This window comes from Cynocephalus volans, chromosome X (assembly GCF_027409185.1).
Source record: "Cynocephalus volans isolate mCynVol1 chromosome X, mCynVol1.pri, whole genome shotgun sequence".
In the NCBI taxonomy this organism is placed as follows: Eukaryota; Metazoa; Chordata; class Mammalia; order Dermoptera; family Cynocephalidae; genus Cynocephalus; species Cynocephalus volans.
The window spans coordinates 122,840,867-122,859,747 of NC_084478.1; positions in this window are offsets into that span (position 1 = coordinate 122,840,867).

The window sequence follows — 18,881 nt, forward strand, 5'->3', positions numbered from 1 at the left end:
TGCAACCACGCTTCCTATAATAGGGCAGAGAAGGGAAAGATTGTTATGAACTGTGATTAGCAAAGAACGTACATAGTAGGTGTTTAATGAAGATTCTTCGAGTGACTGTAGGTTAGTGGAAGGCATTCCAAGCTCATGGAATAATAGCAAAGATTTATAATCTGAAAAAATCTGGTTTGTTTGCAGTCTAAGTGAGTCAGACTGGTCTTGTTGGAGCAGACAATTTGTGTAGAGGTTAGCAAAAGTTAAATTCGATCATGCAAGGTAGGACCAAATTTTTGAGGAATTTGAATATCAAGTAGAACAATTGGAACTTATTCTTTTGGAGGTTTTGATGACTTATGAAAGTGGTATTTTATGAAGAGTAACCTGGTATTGGAAAAACAGAATAATTTAATCAGGTCTCAGGTCTGGTTGGGTGTGGTGCAGCACATTCTTTGTAAACAAATTGCATGTGTGGGTGAAGTTAGTGTGCATGCACACCAATGTATCTTTTTAGTTTTGTTGCTATTTTGGTGTTCTTTAGAGTTGTGTGGAGCAGCAGCCCTGAACTGCTGGCTGGCAGAGAGCTTGCATCTAAAAAGAGAGCATGTTTACTTTGCTGGCAGCTGCTCAATTTTTCTTTGGACTTGGCCGGTAGCAGTTGAGTTTCTGAGTCTCTCTTTGGACTGCCTACCTCCTAGATGTGTGTGCTGCATAAAGGCTACTCTTTCTTCAACCAAGGCTCCAAGGACCTTTTTTCCGGTTACCTAGCTCGTAGACCTGCGTGTGAAGGGTTTGTGACTGAGGCTGGACAATGGGCTTGAGAGGTCTGTGACCTCCAGACCCAGCCCTAGCTCTATACCTGGTGATGATACAGATTGGTTTAGAAGCTGTATAAACTGTAGGCCATGAAGACTACAAAGCTGTAAGAACAAAGAAGGCCAAATCCAGGAGTATACAATCTCTTGTTCAGTCTGTTCAGTTTTCCTTGGTGCATACATACTATTTGGCTAGGGAGCAAGACTAACAAGTACCAAGTTTGACTTTCTTGGGTCTTTTACCACCCCCTGAAGAATACTTTTAACCACTGCATACATCACATTTCACGACCAAACCTACACACCTGTGCTGGGTCAAGAGCAGCTAGACTGGGCTAAGAGAGCATCATCAGCCTGTGGCTAAGACCATGAAAGTGTTTCAAGGATACCTGAAAGTTTCTCTCCCTAAAAAAAAAAGTCTCTTCAAATTGTTCTTAAGGATTTAGAAGCCAAAGACATTTTATGGCCTCAAAGAATGACATGGAAACATGTTGACTGATGATTCTAAAATCAATATCACTTGCCAGATCTCTTATAAGATACATGTATCAAAGTGCCTGCTGGAACCCCCTGAATGTTTTATGGGAATCTCACAATTATTACTATTATTACTTTTGGCAGCTAGCCGGTCATGTCAAAATTAGAATGTATAAAACCAAACATAACATCTGTCTCCATCTCTACTCCTCATTCTCATCTGCCTCTGCCTATAGCCCCCATCTCCCTGAATGACACCAGCATCTACCTAATTGCCTAATACCCAAGCCAGAATCTCAGGAGATCTATAAAAATCTTCCCTCTCCCCCACCACATGTATACAATCAGTCACTACAATATCGCAAATCTTTGTTCCATTCCCACTACCACTGTCTTACTTTTAGGCCCCATCATTTCTGGCTTTCCCTGCCCTGCGTCTTTCTCTCATCCCATCCTCACGTCCCTCATCCACACTACAGAAAGAAGTATCTTCTTAAAGACAAATCTGATCTTGCCCCTCTTCTATTTATAAGTCTCCAGTAGTGCTCCATTTTCCTTTCAAGATAAAACCCAAACTCCTTAGCTTGGCTCTCATGCCTTCTTCCCAACTCATGCCTTGTGTTCTGTTCAGAAAGGTCACTCTTTCCTTAAATGCCTATAAATACCCCAGTACTTTTGTACATATTGCTCTCTTGTGCGCTCTCTCTCTCTCTGGAAATTCTTACCTCTTCTTTGCTTCTTTATTTAGTACTTGTCATTTGAGACATCTTAGCCATTACCTCCTTGAGAAACTCTTCCTCAATTCTCCTAGTGTGGGTTAGATGTTCCTCCATGGCCCCTATGGTACTCTAGTCATACCTTGAATGTAAAACTAATCACATTCTACTATATTATAATGGTCTGTCTGTCTATCTCTCTCGCTAGAAAATGAGTTCCTTGAGGGAAAGGGCCCGTGTCTTTTTTCTCTCCCCGCCCCCCATGTCTTATTCTGTCAACAATTTCTACATATTGTAACTGGAATGGATGGATGAATGAATTTGAACATGTTCATAGTGATATATAAAGGACCAATAACTGATCATTTCTGGAGAGTAGGTTGGATGGGTACAGAACAAGAAAAGCATGAAGGTGGCAGAAGATCTAAAATATGGGGGGAGATGTTACTATGTGGAACATTAGGGAATGCCATGAGCAGAGAAAAAGTCACACTGAAAATTCCACAGAAACTGCCCATCATTGGAGAAGGAAAGCTTTGGCAAGTTAGGAATCTCTTCTAACAGAGGAAGAGTCCAGCCGAATGAGGAGAAACAGCTGACTTCCTGGGAGGCTAGAGATTAACAGGATGCTGGAGGTTAACAAGAGGCTACTGCTTACCCAGGGGGAAACAGACATTGCTTATAGAAGGAAAAACCCTCAGACCTTCGGTCACAAGAAAGCATCTGAATGAAAGCATCCTCAACCTCCTCCCCCTCCCCCTCAACCCTGAGAGATGCTCTGAATGAAAGTTCCTGAGACCTCGATAAGACAGTCTATGAGATAGTCTGGCAATGCAGGGCTGGCCTTGAAGCACTGACTACATGATATTATTTGATGGAACATAGATTTGAAGTTTCTAGAGGGCATGGATATGCTGTACCCATCCCACAAGGCTCGAAGAAGACTCTTGCACATAGAAGGCATTATTTCTGTCTATAACCTGCCAAATGAGGCAGTGTGGGATAGGAGAAAGAGTACTGGACTGGGAATCAGAGAGACTTGGGGAGCTCATTCTAACTTTGACACATTCCCGTCATCTGCCCATGGGCAAGTCACTTACTTCACTTCTCTTGCCTTAGGTTTCCTTTTCCTTAGAATTCAGATGTCAATATCTGCTTCAGAAGGTTGTTGTGAAGCATACAATAAGGCGTGTGAAAGAATGCGTGGCACATCTGGCAGAGAGGGCATGCTCGACACATGTCAGCTGAATTCGAATGAGTGTGTCTGGGTACAGACCCCCCCGCCCCAAAGGATTCACCCACTGCAAGCCTGTCCATCAGGACAGCTAGATTCCTTTTCGGTTTCGAGGGCTGTTTGATCTCTAAGATATCCCCCTTTAAAAATAAACTACTACTCTGAAGGATCATGCCTCAAGCGGACAGTTTGTCATTAGTTAGTACCCTGGCAGGCTGACTTACCACAGCCAGTCAAAGCAGAAATGTGACAAAGACCCAAAGTAAGAAGCACCTTACTGGGAGTGGGCAGAGGGGAGAAAATAGAACACAATAGAAAATGGAGTCTTTAATCTCAAGTTTGGGAATGAAATAAAGACAAATACTGCCTACTTCATCAATTTGCCAAGGGCCTACCAGGTGGCAGCAAGAGTCCAACAAATAAGGCCTGGGCTCTCTTAGTAAGGGTGACATTAGATTGGCCTTGGGTGTGTACCTCCCACCATAACATGAAGTGTGCGTGGTATTAAATTTTGGGAACGAAACAGTGCCACAATGTAGTCCCTGCACAGAGTTTTGTAAGGCGCGTGAGGAGCTCCTCATTTTTTTTTGCTTTAGAGGATTTTATTTATTTATTTATTTGTTTGTGTGTTTGTTTGTTTATTTATTTTTAAAATGTCATTTTATTAATATTATTTTTTACATTCTAGGATGCTGTTGTGGAGCAGTTGGGAGGGAAGGGGAGAGGGGAGGGGGAAAGGGGAAGGAAAATAATGGAAGAAGGAGGAAGGAGGAGGGGTGGGGTTGAGGCCTGTGGCACCCCCCTCATTTCCACGGGGGAGACCATGGGGCTTCCAGAGGTGGCTTGGCCATTGCTGGGCTGGGTACAGATGTCAGGGGGGCATGGCAAAAGCCCTTTCCTCCCACTACCCCAGCTCAGGAGCCTAGGCCCCTTCTTGCTGCAGCTTGGTGGTTGTCGCTGGGCTGCTTGCACTTGTTGGGGGAGCATGGCCAAGGCCTGAGGCCCTTCATGGCCCATGCTCAAGGAGAGCCCAGGCTGACACCTGTAGCCAGCCCAGCAGTGACCACTGAGCCGCTGCAGGAGCTCCTTATTTTAGAGCAGGGGAGATGTCACTGGGAATATGGATTCACCAGAAAAGATATGGGCAGGAAACAAAATGGAAGCTGTACTAGAACCTTCTCTGTTTCCTCTTCTCCACTCTCCATCCTTTGGCCATCTCAGAAGGAGAGGGAGTTGTGTGAATGACTGTGTGCCTGGATTAATGGAATAGTCAGAAATGCCAGGAGAAATCTGGTCTTTAGAGCACCTATATACTCTACACACATGAGCAAATAAGACAAAAAATAGATGTGGTTGCCAGGGTACAGGGTAGGGAAAGAATCTGTGCAGCCCTGGAAAAGGCCTAATTTATCATAGAAAACTGAGATCTGCTTTAAAGCAAGGAAAGGGCTTGTCCTATCTTTGTATTTCCCCAGGACCCTACCCTTTAATTTTCTAGGCCTAGCTAGTATGGCTGTGTTCCCCAAGACTCTGCCCTATCTCAAACCACATCAGGGCCTTTGGTTGCCACCAGCAGCCCTCTCTCCCCCTAATTTGATATTTAGCTATGGGTTTACATGAGTCTCTGGTTCCTGAATAGTAAATGATGAAGTAGGATAAGAGCAGGGTGTCTGAATCAGGGATCCACATACTAACTGAAATCTACAAAATTGTGAGTGAATATGTGTATTTGTGTTAGTCTACTATGGCTGCTATAACAAATTACCACAAATTTGGTGGCTTAAAACAACAAAAACTTATTCTCTCACTGTTCTGGAGGCCAGAAGTCAGAAATCAAGGTGTCAGCAGTGTCAAGCTCTCTCCAGAGACTGTTCCCTGCCTCTTCCTGATTCTGGTAGCTGCCAGTACTCCTTGACTTGTGGCCACATCACTCCAATCTCTGCCTCCATTTTCACATTGCCTCCTCCTCTTCTGTCTCCCATCTCCCCTGCACATTTCTTATAAGGACATGTGCCATTTGATATAGGGCCCACCTGGATAATTAAAGATGATCTCCTCATCGCAAAATCCTTAACTTAATTACATCTACAAAGTCTCTTTTTAAAAATAAGATCGCATTCACAGGTTCTGGAGATTAGGACATGAACATATCTTTTTAGGAGTCACCATTCAACTAACTGCAGTGTTGTTTTTTCGACTGGGCAGAGCTGGTGTCATCAATTTTATCAAATTCTCAAGGGTCTGTGATACAAAGAAAAATTTAGGAAATGATGATCTTTAAGCCCATTTTATGTTCAACATTCTATGACTCTCTAATTGGTGAGATAAATCTGACTTGGCCTTAGTAAAATACGTTGCATGTAAAAGACACTCAGTAAATTTTGGTACATTTGATTTGGTATTGGAATTATAATAATATTAATATCTAACATTGCTGAACATTTATGTGCCAAGCACTGTTCCAAATGTTTTATGTGTATCAACTCATTTAATCCTCACAACGACCTTATGAAGTGGCATTGTCAACCCTATTTTTCATGAGAAAGCTGAGAAACAGAGACATTAAATAACTTGCCTAAGATCACACAGCTAATTGGTGGCAGAGCTAGGATTCTAATTCAGCCAGTCTGGCTTCAGAGCCTATGTTCTTAACCACTATACTTTGTGAAAGAACCCTGTTTCAATTTTAAAATGTATGGAACATCCATTGTCACAAAAAAGAAAGAACTGCTGTGGAAATGTTCCAGACTGAATGAGGCTAAAGAGATGTGACAATTAAATGAAATACCTCATCCTAGACTTGATCCTGTATGGGAGGAGGAAAATATGTGGTAGAGAACATTATTGGGCCAATGGACAAAACTAGAAAATAGATTATAGATTAGCTAAAATATTGTACCAATGTTAATATTACTGAAGTCGTTAACTGTACTGTGGTATGTAAGAGAATATCCTTACAGATAGGAAATATACACCAAGGCCTTTAGGGACAATGGGCCATGATGCAACTTACTCTCAAATGGTTCAGGAATCTTGATAGATTAAATACATAGATAGATAGATAAGACAGATAGATAAAAATGGTAAGGGAAATGAGGTAAAATGCTACCAATAAGAGAATCTGGTTAAAGAGTATATGGGTATGCTTCAAAATTTTTTTTTTTAAATTTTTTATTTTTAATTGACACATAATAATTGCACATATTTATGGGGTACATTGTGATGTCTCAATACATTGTTACATATGTGGGTATTCTTTGTGCCATTTTATTCTTGCATTTTTTCTAAATTTGAAATTGTTTCCAATTAAAAAGCTATTTTTTTTTCAATGTCTGGAATATTCTTTGGGGAGCTGAATGGCTGCCCTTTCTTAAAATATTTGCATTTTATGCTAAATATGCAAATAACATATTTTAACATAATTACTCAAACCTGCTAATGTTTATTCAGTGCCTACTATGTGCTGGGGACAGTTGCACATAGTTTTATTTAATAATCCCCCAAGCACTATGCTACTTATTGCTGATTTCATTTTACTGATAGAGAAAATGAGATCCAGAGAGGGTCAGCAACTTGCTTAAAGTCACAAAACCATTAAGTGACAGAATGGGATTTGAACCCAGTCCCTCTGACTCCAGGTCTCTTGCTCCTTACACAACACCACAGCTGCCTCCAGTTATAAATGGACCATTTCAACATTTCTGAACATAGAAATCTTTACTGTCAGCCTGACTTTCTGACCCAGTGACCATAAGGTCAGTGGGAGGGTTTTCTTTCTTCTCTGACTCCACTAGTGATAATAGCCTTGGGCTCTGAGGGGTCAAAAAGGGAGGATCAGACTAAAGGAACAATGTTTCTGTCTTTGTTTGATAAATGGAATTAGCATTCCCACATGAACAGGAAATGCTGAACTGTTAATAGCCTCCCTTGGGTTTATTACAGTGTATCTACATGCCTTGGCTATACCCAGGAGGTGTTCAAGACAAGCAGCCCCATCAGAAAGTGGTATTGTCTTGCTTTCTGTCAGTCTGTCTACTGAGGGGTAAAGAAGACTAAGCATACTGCTTAATTTTATTATATTACAACACAGAACAAACATATAAGGTTAGTTACATAATAGGATGAACATAAACCAATCGATGTACTTATTGAATATCTATACTGTTTATAGCCCTGTAATAGGAGCAGTGGGGGCATATGGTAGATATAGACTATGTCCCCAAGGACATACAAACTAATTTGGAAAAGGAAACATAAAAGCAGAAAATATTACTACAATACAAGGCAATATTTAGGAAATGACTATATAGGCAAAAAGAGTTATTGGTGCCCAGAGGGCAGATAATCACTGTGGTCTGGAATGCTCAGGGACAACTTCTTCTTGGATGAAATAGACATTGAAGGGTGAGTACAATTTGGATAGGCAGAGGAAAGGCATTCCAACAGATGGTCATGGAAGTGGAAAAGCATACGATTCATGAGGTAATATTAAATCAAATTGTAAAGAGCCTTGAAGTTGATGAGTGAAAGGTTATTAAAGGTTTCTACGCCAGTAAATTACATAATGAATGCAGTGTTTGTAGATGTCCTGGCAATAGTGAGTAAAATGGAATAAGCACGGTTCTCAACCTTGGCTGCACATTAAAATCAACTTTACAGAATGCTGATGCCTGGCTCCTAACCCCGGAGATTCTGATTTGATGGTATGGGATATAGCCTGGGCCTTAGGATTTAAAAAAGATCCCCAGGTATTCCTAATATTCAGCAAAGTTTGAAAACCACTGCAATGGAGGAAGGAGAGATACTGGCATGGAGACCAGCTAGAAGCTATACTAACACAGGCATAAGATCACAAGTCATGGGACTGCTGGGCTGGGCAGCAAGGGGAATACAGGGGAAGGTTTGGATATGGGTGACATTTCAAGGGAAGAACTTCCTGAGCTTCAGGATAGACTAAACACAGAATGAGAGGGAAGATTTAAGGATGCCAACAAAATCTCTGGGCTCAATGTCTTGTTCATGGTAAGCACCCAATTAATATTTGTTGAAATAAACTGAACTTCATATGATAATTTGGAGACTCATGCTCTATTAGCGGAAATCTGGATGTCAGAGAGGAAAAGTCAGTTTGGGAGTTAGAGGGCAATTTTGTTCCTAGGCCAAGTATGAGATGAGAGAGCAAATTATGCAAGTCATCAGTCAGTTTTGAGAGGTAGGATTGGGATTCTGAGGCAAAATCAGGGTTGGAGACTGCCACTCAGAAACCATCTTCATAGTTGATGGTTGAAATCCTGAGAGTAGATGATATTACCTAGGGGAAGAAATATAGTAAGAGGAGAAGAAGATTGATGATAAAACCTCAGGGAAGACAGAGTCATGTTTTTATTGTTTTTACCCATCAGAAGGTCCTGTGCATCTTTGTGAGCTAAGAACAGAGACTTAAAACATCCAGCAGCAGGAGGAAGAAAAGAGATGCTCCACATTTTACATTTACCCTAAGAAGTACAGGGCAAGGTCCCTCTCTTCGAGTAGATTATAATCCAGTTGTGTAGACAAGCCCTGGTACTAGCTGTATGAGTCAATAGAGCTGTCCATGCTAAATGGAACAATCAGTGCTAGAAATATGTATAGGAAAGGCAGGAGGTTGAACTTGGACAATGAGTGGATGTACATCTTGTTTTGAGGTTGGAGAGAAGGATGAAAGGAAGAATCAGAGACAGAGAGAAGTAAAGGCAGAGAGGATATATCTTATCTGTGTTGAAAGGCAGGGCTCACAGCCCACATCTTCTCTGTCACCTTCCCATTGCCCATTCCTTCTACTCTACACACACAAGGCCCAACCTTAATATATTGCTTCCTTTGAATCCAGCCCTGCCCTGAGTCACCAGACAGAGCAATCTCTCTAATTTGCAGTAGCTTAAGACATCTCTTGGAGACATTTAAGACAATTTCGCGGATGTCTAAGTAGTTGATTCCTTTAAGTGAGTGTGAATCAGATGGTTAAAACAGAAAAATGTTGGATGAGTTTAGTCCATCTCAGAAAGACCTGTGAGTGTTTCCTTAGGGCTCATTCAATTCAGTATTTAGTGAATGAATAGGTTCAGCATGTTCAGTACTGCGTACTGAGACAAGATGTGGGAGAATGGCCCAGATGATCCCTCAACATCACAGTGTTACCAGGGTGCAGGCCTCACTGTGCCTCTAGGAATAATTTCAAGTTGCCAAGTGTCAAGCTCTTTTACTTGCCCATAATCCTGCCAGCTGGGCCAATTGTCGGGCTCTTTTACCTGCCTGTAATCCTGCTGACTGGGACAATTGTCAAGCTAGGGCTGGGTCTGGTGCTCACAGACCCCTCAAGCCCATTCACAGACTGGGTCACAGACCTGTCACATGCCAGGCTGGGTCACCAGACCCCTTACACACAGGTCTATGAGCTAGGTAACTGGCAAACAGGACCTTGGAAACTGTAGGTTGGAAAGCATGGCCGCTGGCATGGCAGCCACCAAAATTGTGGCACCACCCATGCACACTAACTCCACCCACACACATCTACCTGAGGCAGTAGTCAGCCAAGCTGTGGCACCGCACATGCTTTCCAACCTATGGCTTCCAAGGACCTGTTTGCCAGTTACCTAGCTCATAGACCTGTGTGTAAGGGGTCTGGTAACCCAGCCTGGTGTGTGAGGGGTCTGTAACCCAGTCTGTGAAGGGGCTTGAGGTGTCTGTGAGCACCAGACCCAGCCCTAGTTTGACAATTGGCCCAGTCAGCAAGATTATGGGCCAATCAGCAAGATTATGGGCAGGTAAAAGAGCTTGACAGTTGGTGTAGTTGGCAGGATTCTGACATTAGCCTAGCTTTACAATTGGTGTAGTCTGCAACAGTATTCTGAGCAGTTACAGGAGCCAAAAGCCCTTGGAAGAGGGAGGAAATGTGGCTACTTTTGAATATGCTCCACCCTATGGCCACTTTCCTGTTGACTGGGATCTGGTTGCTGCACACTGTACTGCAAGGCAGCATAGACCAGGTACTACAATGCAAAACCCTTTGGGAGGGGGAGGAAATGTGGCTATACTTGAGCATGTGGTGCCTGGTGGCCACTTTTCTGCTGACCAGAGCCTGGCTGCTGTTAACTATGCTGCAAACTGATCGAGATTTGCAGCAGAAAGCAGAGTTGTTGGAAGCATGGATAAATGTCCTGGAGGATGACATGCAGCAACTGGCCACTCCTGCCTCTCACACCAGGGAAGACGACTAACCCAGTGGTGAGTTGGGGAAAACTGTGCATCTCCAGGCACTACCTGTTGTGCATGAGAAATTGAGACAGTAAAGCAGCAGAAACAGGGAGAGCCCCTGGCTGCTGCAGCTATGAGACCTAGGGGTGTTACACCTCTTTTCCCTGTGTAACAGACATGAAGAAAAGAATTATGTGAATACACAAGCGCTATGTATGCATTGAGGCCTGGACAGACTGCACTTCAGTAATTTCCTTATTATGAGGGGCAAAACTGAAGGTGTCAGCCCCTTCCAAATTTAGCCCCTCCCTTTTATTGTAAAGACAAAGAAGTTTTACAAGAAAATTCAGTTGATTTGTCCATTACAAATACACAAGGATATCAGCAGAATTATGGCTAACAAATGGAAAACTAGTAACATCATTGAAATAAGCAAAGTGACATTCCATAATGCAATTTACAAAAGGTTAATTTGATCCACCAACAAAAGCTTGTTCTTAGCAAATACTGTGTTTCCCTACAGCAATTTCCCCAGTATTTTACATGTCAATCAAGTGACTTGTCTGTCCTTGAGCCAGCAACTTTGCTGTGTTACAAAGACTTTAGCCTGAGGAAAGTTTCCTGTCTTTTGCAAGGTTAACATTTCTATATGTAATTATAAAAGGTTAGGCTAAACCTGAGACTACAGGGCTTTGGAAAATAGGCCCTGTGAAATACATTTGCTTTATAAATGTTGGTATACTCCCCATAGGGGTGGATGGTGTAACGTGCTTTAGAGATGATGTAGTAAATGCGTGTTGTGTTTGTCTGAAGGCAAAAGGCTTGGAGGGTGCCACTTAAACCTGATGGCCAGCGGGTGCTGTACAAACCCGAGAAGAGTGCCACATGCAGATGGGCAGATGACCTGAGGACGGGTGCCCCTGCAGAATTTCAAGTATGTTTTCACCTGGTGAAAAGGTGGAAAAGTTAGTCTCCATTACTACAGGCCTGTCTTGGTGGCAGCGGTTATAGGAGAGCCACAGATATGCACAGGGGCAGGGCAGCCACTCCTTGATGGACTGGGAAAATGCAGCTGTTTGAACTGTGTGGGTGAATGCTGTTGAACTAACAAAGTCCTAGTAAGGACGACATATCCCATAATAGGTTGGCTGTGCACATGGGCAACCAACCCTAAAACGGGTGTAGCTCAGACTCCCACTCTGTCTAAATGGGAAGCATATATACAACAAAGGAGCACTGTGTCAACGAGTCCTCTGTCCAAAGAGTTGCAAACTGTGCTAGACACAGTAGAGGTTGTGGAGGAAACTTTGACACAACCGTTACCTGTGGAAAAGCTACACCTTTCCATGAGGGACAGGGACCTATCACAGAGCTAGCTTGGTATACAGATGGCTTTAGCATGGGACCTTCAGCATTGTGGACTGCTGTTGTTGTCCAGCCCTTAACAGATACCACGTGGTATGAAAATGGTCAGGGCCCCTCAGACGTTCAGAATCTTGCCAAGTGTTTGCTGTGAATAGGTTGTGTGTGGGTGGAGTTAGTGTGCATGGGTGGTGCCACGACTTTGGCGGCTGCCATGTGAGCAGCGAGGCTTTCCAACCTACGGCTTCCAAGGACCTATTTGCCAGTTTCCTAGCTCATAGACCAGAGTGTGAGGGGTCTAGTGACCCAGCCTGGCATGTAAGGGGTCTGGTGATCCAGCCTGGCATGTGAAGGGTTTGTGACCCAGTCTGTGAATGGGCTTGAGGGGTCTGTGAGCTCCAAACCCAGCCCTAGCTCTCCAATTGGAGTCGTTGGCAGGATTCCGACATTAGCCTAGCTTTACACCAAGCTATGGTGTAGGCACAACCCGAGACACTCCACAGGTTACTGAGCCAGCTCATTATTTGTTTAGTGCTCTGCCATTTGTTTGACATTATGTAGACACGAGGCTCTATTGAATGAGGGGAGTGCGTTAGCTGGTAGGTCATAACTGGGACCTTGGAATTACAATCCAAACAACCTGTCACACATTTCAGTCACACATAGCAGCAATATAATTCTGTTGCTTTGGAAATAGTTAAAAGCTAGTTTTACAATAAGAAGACAAGCTCTTGAAAACAGGGAGAGTCGGGGCTGGGGTGTGATAGACAGACTGTCATTAGTATTTGACAGATATCCATGATTGTTTTTTCTAACAGGAAAATGGGTGATTCTTAAAAGCACCCCAATTCTGTGTGTGTGTGTGTGTGTGTGTGTGTGTGTGTTTAAAGAAAGCCTCTTTCTTCAACTTTTCTGTATAGTGTCAGTAAATGAACTGTTTCCTCTCAAATCATGCATATTGCTTTGCAGCCTTCGACTGTGTAGTAATATATCACAAACATTTGGATGTGGGAAGGGGAACAGCCAGAAATAACCATTTAGGTCATATGGGTTTTCAAATGCATCTGTTTACACACAGAGGGTCTTTACAGAAGACTGTTTTATTTCAGCGAATATTTTACTCTGATGACAAAAAAGTCAGTGAGTCATTTTCATGGTCTGACATTTTGCTGTATAAGTGCTTGAGAGAGGGTGCGTCATTTTACAGGCTGCTGTGTTTAGAGGCAAGTCACAGGCATCCTGTATGACACAACATAGGTTATATTGGATGGTAGACTTTTATGAGACTGGGTTAAAATGGAAACTTGCATTTTTTGACTTTATTTCAATTACCTTGTTATAAAATTTAATGATAGTTGCAATAATGGGTAATTTGAGAACTACAGAATAGAATTGGTATAATCTAGTCATAATGCTTATAAAATGTTATAGCTCAATATTGCCATGATCGCTTTCTCCCTAACTAAAACTCTTCATTTTCATATATTTCTAGATTCCCATTGATACACTTAATGTATTTCCAAAAAGAATTCAGTATATCCTCAAGTTAAGTTCCAAGGGTTTGTTTTTTTGAACTCAGAAACATTTTTCCCACATAAACAATGTTATATGTTATGGGCATATTCCCAAATCATTCCACTCAAGGCTACTTAACCCATGATATGCTTGACGTAAAGTATCATACACCAAATATAATAACGTTTTTATGAAAAACAAAGTTCAGTTCCAATATTGGAAGACCAGAATAAATTCTTTTCTGCAGTGTCTCCCCTCTAGTGCTGTCCCCGACCCCAACTCTAAGTCCTTTATCAGTCAGGCAGTGTGAAAGAGAACATTCTTTGCTCCAAGACAGATATGGTCCCCTCAGGGGCAGGAAAGGGGAAGGAAGGCAGAGACTTTTAGGCATTTGGGGCTGGCCACCCCTTTTCTTTCCTATCATCAGATATTGGTCTGTCTGCTGCCCTGACAACACAGAGTCTCTTTAAAAATTTGTGATTTTTAGGATTTTTATTGATAGTAGTAGTGGAAACGGGAATAAAAATTCTCAGGTCTGTGTGTCCACTTCTATACAATCACTCACTCAAAAACCATGCATTAATCAACTCCTATGTAGCAGGCATTGTGCTCTAAACCCTGGGGATACAAACATGAATGAGCCCCTGAGGTCTTCCCAGTCTACTGAGGGATGCAGACATATAAAAAAAACCATTGCAATGCAGCATACTACCTGCAGTGCTAGAGAGCTCTACCAGGTGGAGCAGTAGGACAAAAGGGGCAGTGTTCTGCCTGGTCAAAGACAACTCCACAGAGTAGACACTAAGCCTAGTCTTGAAGGATGGGGTGTTCAGCAGGCAGACAAGGGACTCTGGGAAAGCATTTCAGGCAGAGACAAGAAGTCATGAAATACCATGCTTTGAAAAATAAGAGCAATTTGGTATGGCTAGATCAGAGGTACAAAATGGGGCAGTGTTAGGAGATGGGGCTAGGTTATGTTATGGCTTTAGGTGAAGAGCCTTGCATGTCAGGCCGAAGACTGCATTTTATCCTCTAATGCTTACTGGAGAGTGTGCTGTGGTCAAATTCACCATTGTAGTGGCAATATAGAAAATAGGTTGAGTGAGAGACAAAAGGGAGGCAGAGATTTTAAGAAAAACAAGAGAAAGGGAGAGAAATATTTTCATTGTTATTTTTTAATTTTAATTTTTAAAAATTTTAATTCACCATCTTAACCATTTTTCAGTGTACAGTTCAGTAGTAAGTACGTTCACATTGTTTTGCAGCCAATCTCCAGAACTCTTTTTATCTCACAAAGCTAAAACTCTGTGCCCATTAAATACTACCTCCTCAGTCCTTTCCCCCCACATCCCCTGGTCACCACTGTTCTACTTTCTGTCTCTATGAATTCCCAAGGTACCTTATATGAGTGAAATCATATATAGTAGTTGTCTCTTTGTGATTGGCTTATTTAGATATTTTAATTTTTAAAACAAGGGTAATTCATGTTTGTGGGTTTTAAAAATTCTAAATAAAACCAAAATGTGTAAAATGAAAAGTAAAAGCATGGAATGGATTAGCAGATTTTGTTAAAAAGATCTTCAGTGTCTATTCAGGAACTAACATTTGCTGAATATGTGCCATATGACACAGTGTTGAGTGCTTTACATACACAATTAAGTTTACCTCTTAAAACATATGTAATTTTATTTACTCATCATACTTTATCATATAATCATTGACAGTCCCCAGGGAGTGGGGTCTGACAAGAATTAGGCAAGAGGACAGGGTTAATGCTATAAAAACTGGAATGGAGAGAAGAGCTAGTGAGAGGACAGGAAAATACGCGGGGAACAAAGGAAGCCCAGCCTCAGATGCTGGACAGAGCAGAGCAAGGCAGGGAGAGGGGACATAGCCCAGGTGGGTCAGAGTTCACAGAACCCTCTAGACATATACTGGTTCCTGAGCTTGAAAGACTCTTGCTAGACATGCTCCCTGGTGGGGAAAGCGTTCTTACTTAACAAGCTTTCTCTGGATTAATTTAAGAATTTTGGAGTTGGATGCCAGAAACTTCTGACAGTGCCCTGGTCATCCAGTACTGATAGAAATTGAGTTGTGTCATACCTATTCCTATGCTAGTCCAGACCAGCATTTTCTAAACTGTATATTTCATGGAAACTCTAGTTTTCTATAAGATGTTAGCATGTACTCATAAAGAAAAAGAAAAAAAATCTCTGGTCAAGTACATTTAAATTGTTCATACTGGATGCTTCTAAAGATTCACAGCACATATGAGCTTTTTAAGACCTCTAAGTCCTGTAATAAATAATAAATCTGTGGAACATTTAAGCCACTATTTCCCAGATATTTTGACCACCGCATTTTTCTTTCTTTTCTCTCTAGCAACATCTATGTACTCATATACGTGGTGGGACCCTAGTGCTCTACAGAGCAGAGAAGCACAGTGAGTAGGTGGCATCTTGGCTAGGCTCTATCAACCATCCAGGAATCTATGGAGGCTGCCCTGAGGCAGCATCCCAGGTATGCAAGATTCAGAACTGGGCTCCATGAGCAAGAAATCCAGGACATGTCCTCATCTTCATGTGTGATTAGATGATCCCCAAGATGCCTGTGGTGATGGTTTCTGCCACAGGGTTTAACTAAATTTTGAATCCATAAGTTCAAGTTCTTTAAGACTACCTGTACAGAGTCAGCCTACCACTTCCTACTTACCACTCGAGTCCCATAACTATTAATGAGGCTTCAATGCCATCATTGTCCAGGACTGAAAACTGATAATTCTTATCTATCACTTCCTAGACTACATTTTCTCTTGCCCAGGTCTCTGAAAGATACACAAATTGATATAAATTTAAAAGGATGATGAGGCGAAAATTACCTTCCAAACTGAATACAGACGATGTGAACACCTATTCAGACAATTTACTATGTGTAGCAGCCCTGAAGCCTTGCAGAGATTCATGAACATTGTATTTCATTATGAACTAGAACAGCGTGGGATTATCAGTTTACCTTAGCAATAATGTGATGCACTCTAATGTTCTTGCCTGAACGAATAGAACACCTCATTCTGGAAAGATCAGGGGGCAACATCAATTCTCTGAAAAACTCCAGAAATGTCAAATGAATCTTCTAAACATCAGGTTTTTCATCCTGTAAGTTACCTAGATGTTAACTACAAAGGGCCACACCATGCTCTAAGCACCAAAGATGTACCACATATTGCCAAGCCTTAGTAGGTTTCATGGGATATTACCAACATTCCATGGGAGGTCTGTGGCATAATGGCAAGAACACCAATCTTGGAGTCAGATAGACCTAGGTTTAAATTTCAACTCCGCAAATGAACATTTCTTTTATCTTAGCAAATTATTTAAAATAGAATAGCAATATCTATCTAAATAGGGTTATTGTCACATAATGCATATAAAATGCCTGTCATGGTGCCATACACACAGTAATAATAATGATAGAACCATTGGCTGAACATCTAATATGTGCTCATTGTGTTTCGCACTTTGTGTGCATTATGTAATTTAATATATCCAACACTGTTTTGTGCATGGACAAAAAAAATTCTGGATTTGATAATGGATGTGTCACAACTTTGCAGTTATGATGCCTCCATTTTGTCAGAAACTGAATTTTTTCAAAAATAGGCTGCACCATGCTCATCCTTAGGCAGGTATCCTGCTCTCTCTCTTTCCTTGACTACTAAATCTCTAATTGTGACCCAAACTCATCACCTGGATCTGGAAAGTCTATCTTCGACACCTTACTCATTATGACACTTTTCTTCTGCATGTCATTCCCAGACTTTTGAGCAATGACTCCATATCTATACCTGCTATATCAAAATATGCAGGCAGCCTTACTACCCTCACTGGACATCTTTTCCATTGACACACATTACATATCTAGCAAGAATACTCCATTCTACACTGAATGCGGTTTTTACTCTTGTATCTTCCAATTCCAACCATGCCCACTGCTGTCTTCATTACAGATGACTATCTGACAAAAATTCTAATAGCACAAATATCCTTCAGCAAGCAATATCCTAGAATAAATTTAGTTCGAATCTGTGCCAAACTCCTGAGGAACATCTGAATAGAAGTCTGAATCTGGACCCTTCTGCTTATAAACTTAAATTACAAGTGCTTGGATCCTATAGTGGACATATCTTGGTTTTTCTGTTCAGCACCCCCACTTCCCTTGGGGAACTGCTCCTTCTCCTGCCCAATCACGGGATTCTGGTGAGGCAGCTGCTAATCCTAGTGCTCTATCTCACTGGCCACAGGCGTGGGCTTCTCCAAACAGAAAACTCTATTCCTCTAACTACACTGATGGTTCTGGGTTGATCATGTTACCAAGCTTACCCAATCAGAGTCCTTCCTTAAAATTTTCAATTATGAGCTAGGGAAAAACCGCCTTGCTTTTTAGGTCATATCTAGAAGAAAGGGAGCCACAAATAGTCAGCATCCTGTCATATGGAAAAATGTCTCTTAGTAGAAGAGAATAAGGCCAACAAACAAAGGAAAGCAAAGTCAAAGGATGGACAGAGAGATTCTTGATGGCATCACTTAAGCGTCTGGTCCAGATATTCCAGATCTACCTTGGACTTGCCAGTTACATAAGCTAATCATTTCCTTTATTTCTTCAAGTGACTTTGATTTGGGTTTCTGTCATTTGCAAATGTACTTTCCTGTAACTGCCACTGTAAAACTGGTTACCTTCTATCAGGTTGCCTGGCTCCCTCCATCACCTCAGCTATATTCTGTGTTCCAGAAGCCCCTCCTTCTTCTGTGTAAACAGGACAACACTACACACCTGATTCTTTGTGGCCCACTACCACTGAGCACCCCTCTAGCAGTATTAGACTCCAAGTGGTAACGGAGCAGACATTTTGGAAATAGCCGTCCAGTCAAGAATTGGTCTTTAACACCAGGGCAGTGTTAAGCAGGAGCAGATGGGGTTTACAGCGAAACAGTGGGGCATCCTAATACAGGACGTACAAGGGTACTTCAGAAAATTCATAGAAGGCTGGCTGGTTAGCTCAGTTGTTTAGAGCACGTGGCCTTATAACACCAAGGCCAAGGGTTTGGTTCCCAGTGCCAGCTAGCCACCAAAAAAAAAAAAAAAAAAAAAAAATCATGGAAAGATTCGTATTATCTTCTAATTCTATTTTTTCCACGAACTTTTTGAAGTACCCTTGTATTATAATAATGAGGAAATGCAGAGGTGGACAATGCTCAGAAAGTGAGAATAAGAAGTTAAAGTTGAGAAAAATATGTTTTACAGTTTTTTGGGCTTCCTCTAGTTATTCTAGTTATCTCTAGTTAACTATTTACCTATTTACCACTAGTTTTTATCTAGTTACTCATAGTTATTCATGTAAGAAACAGGACATTAGAATTGAGTAGAATGTGTGTTTCTGATCCTCTAGGCTTACTTCAGTTATTCTAGCTGTCTCTAGTATCTAGCTATTAGTTAACTTGTACTAGTTAACTAATTATATAATCTATCTGTCGGTAGTTTTCTGTA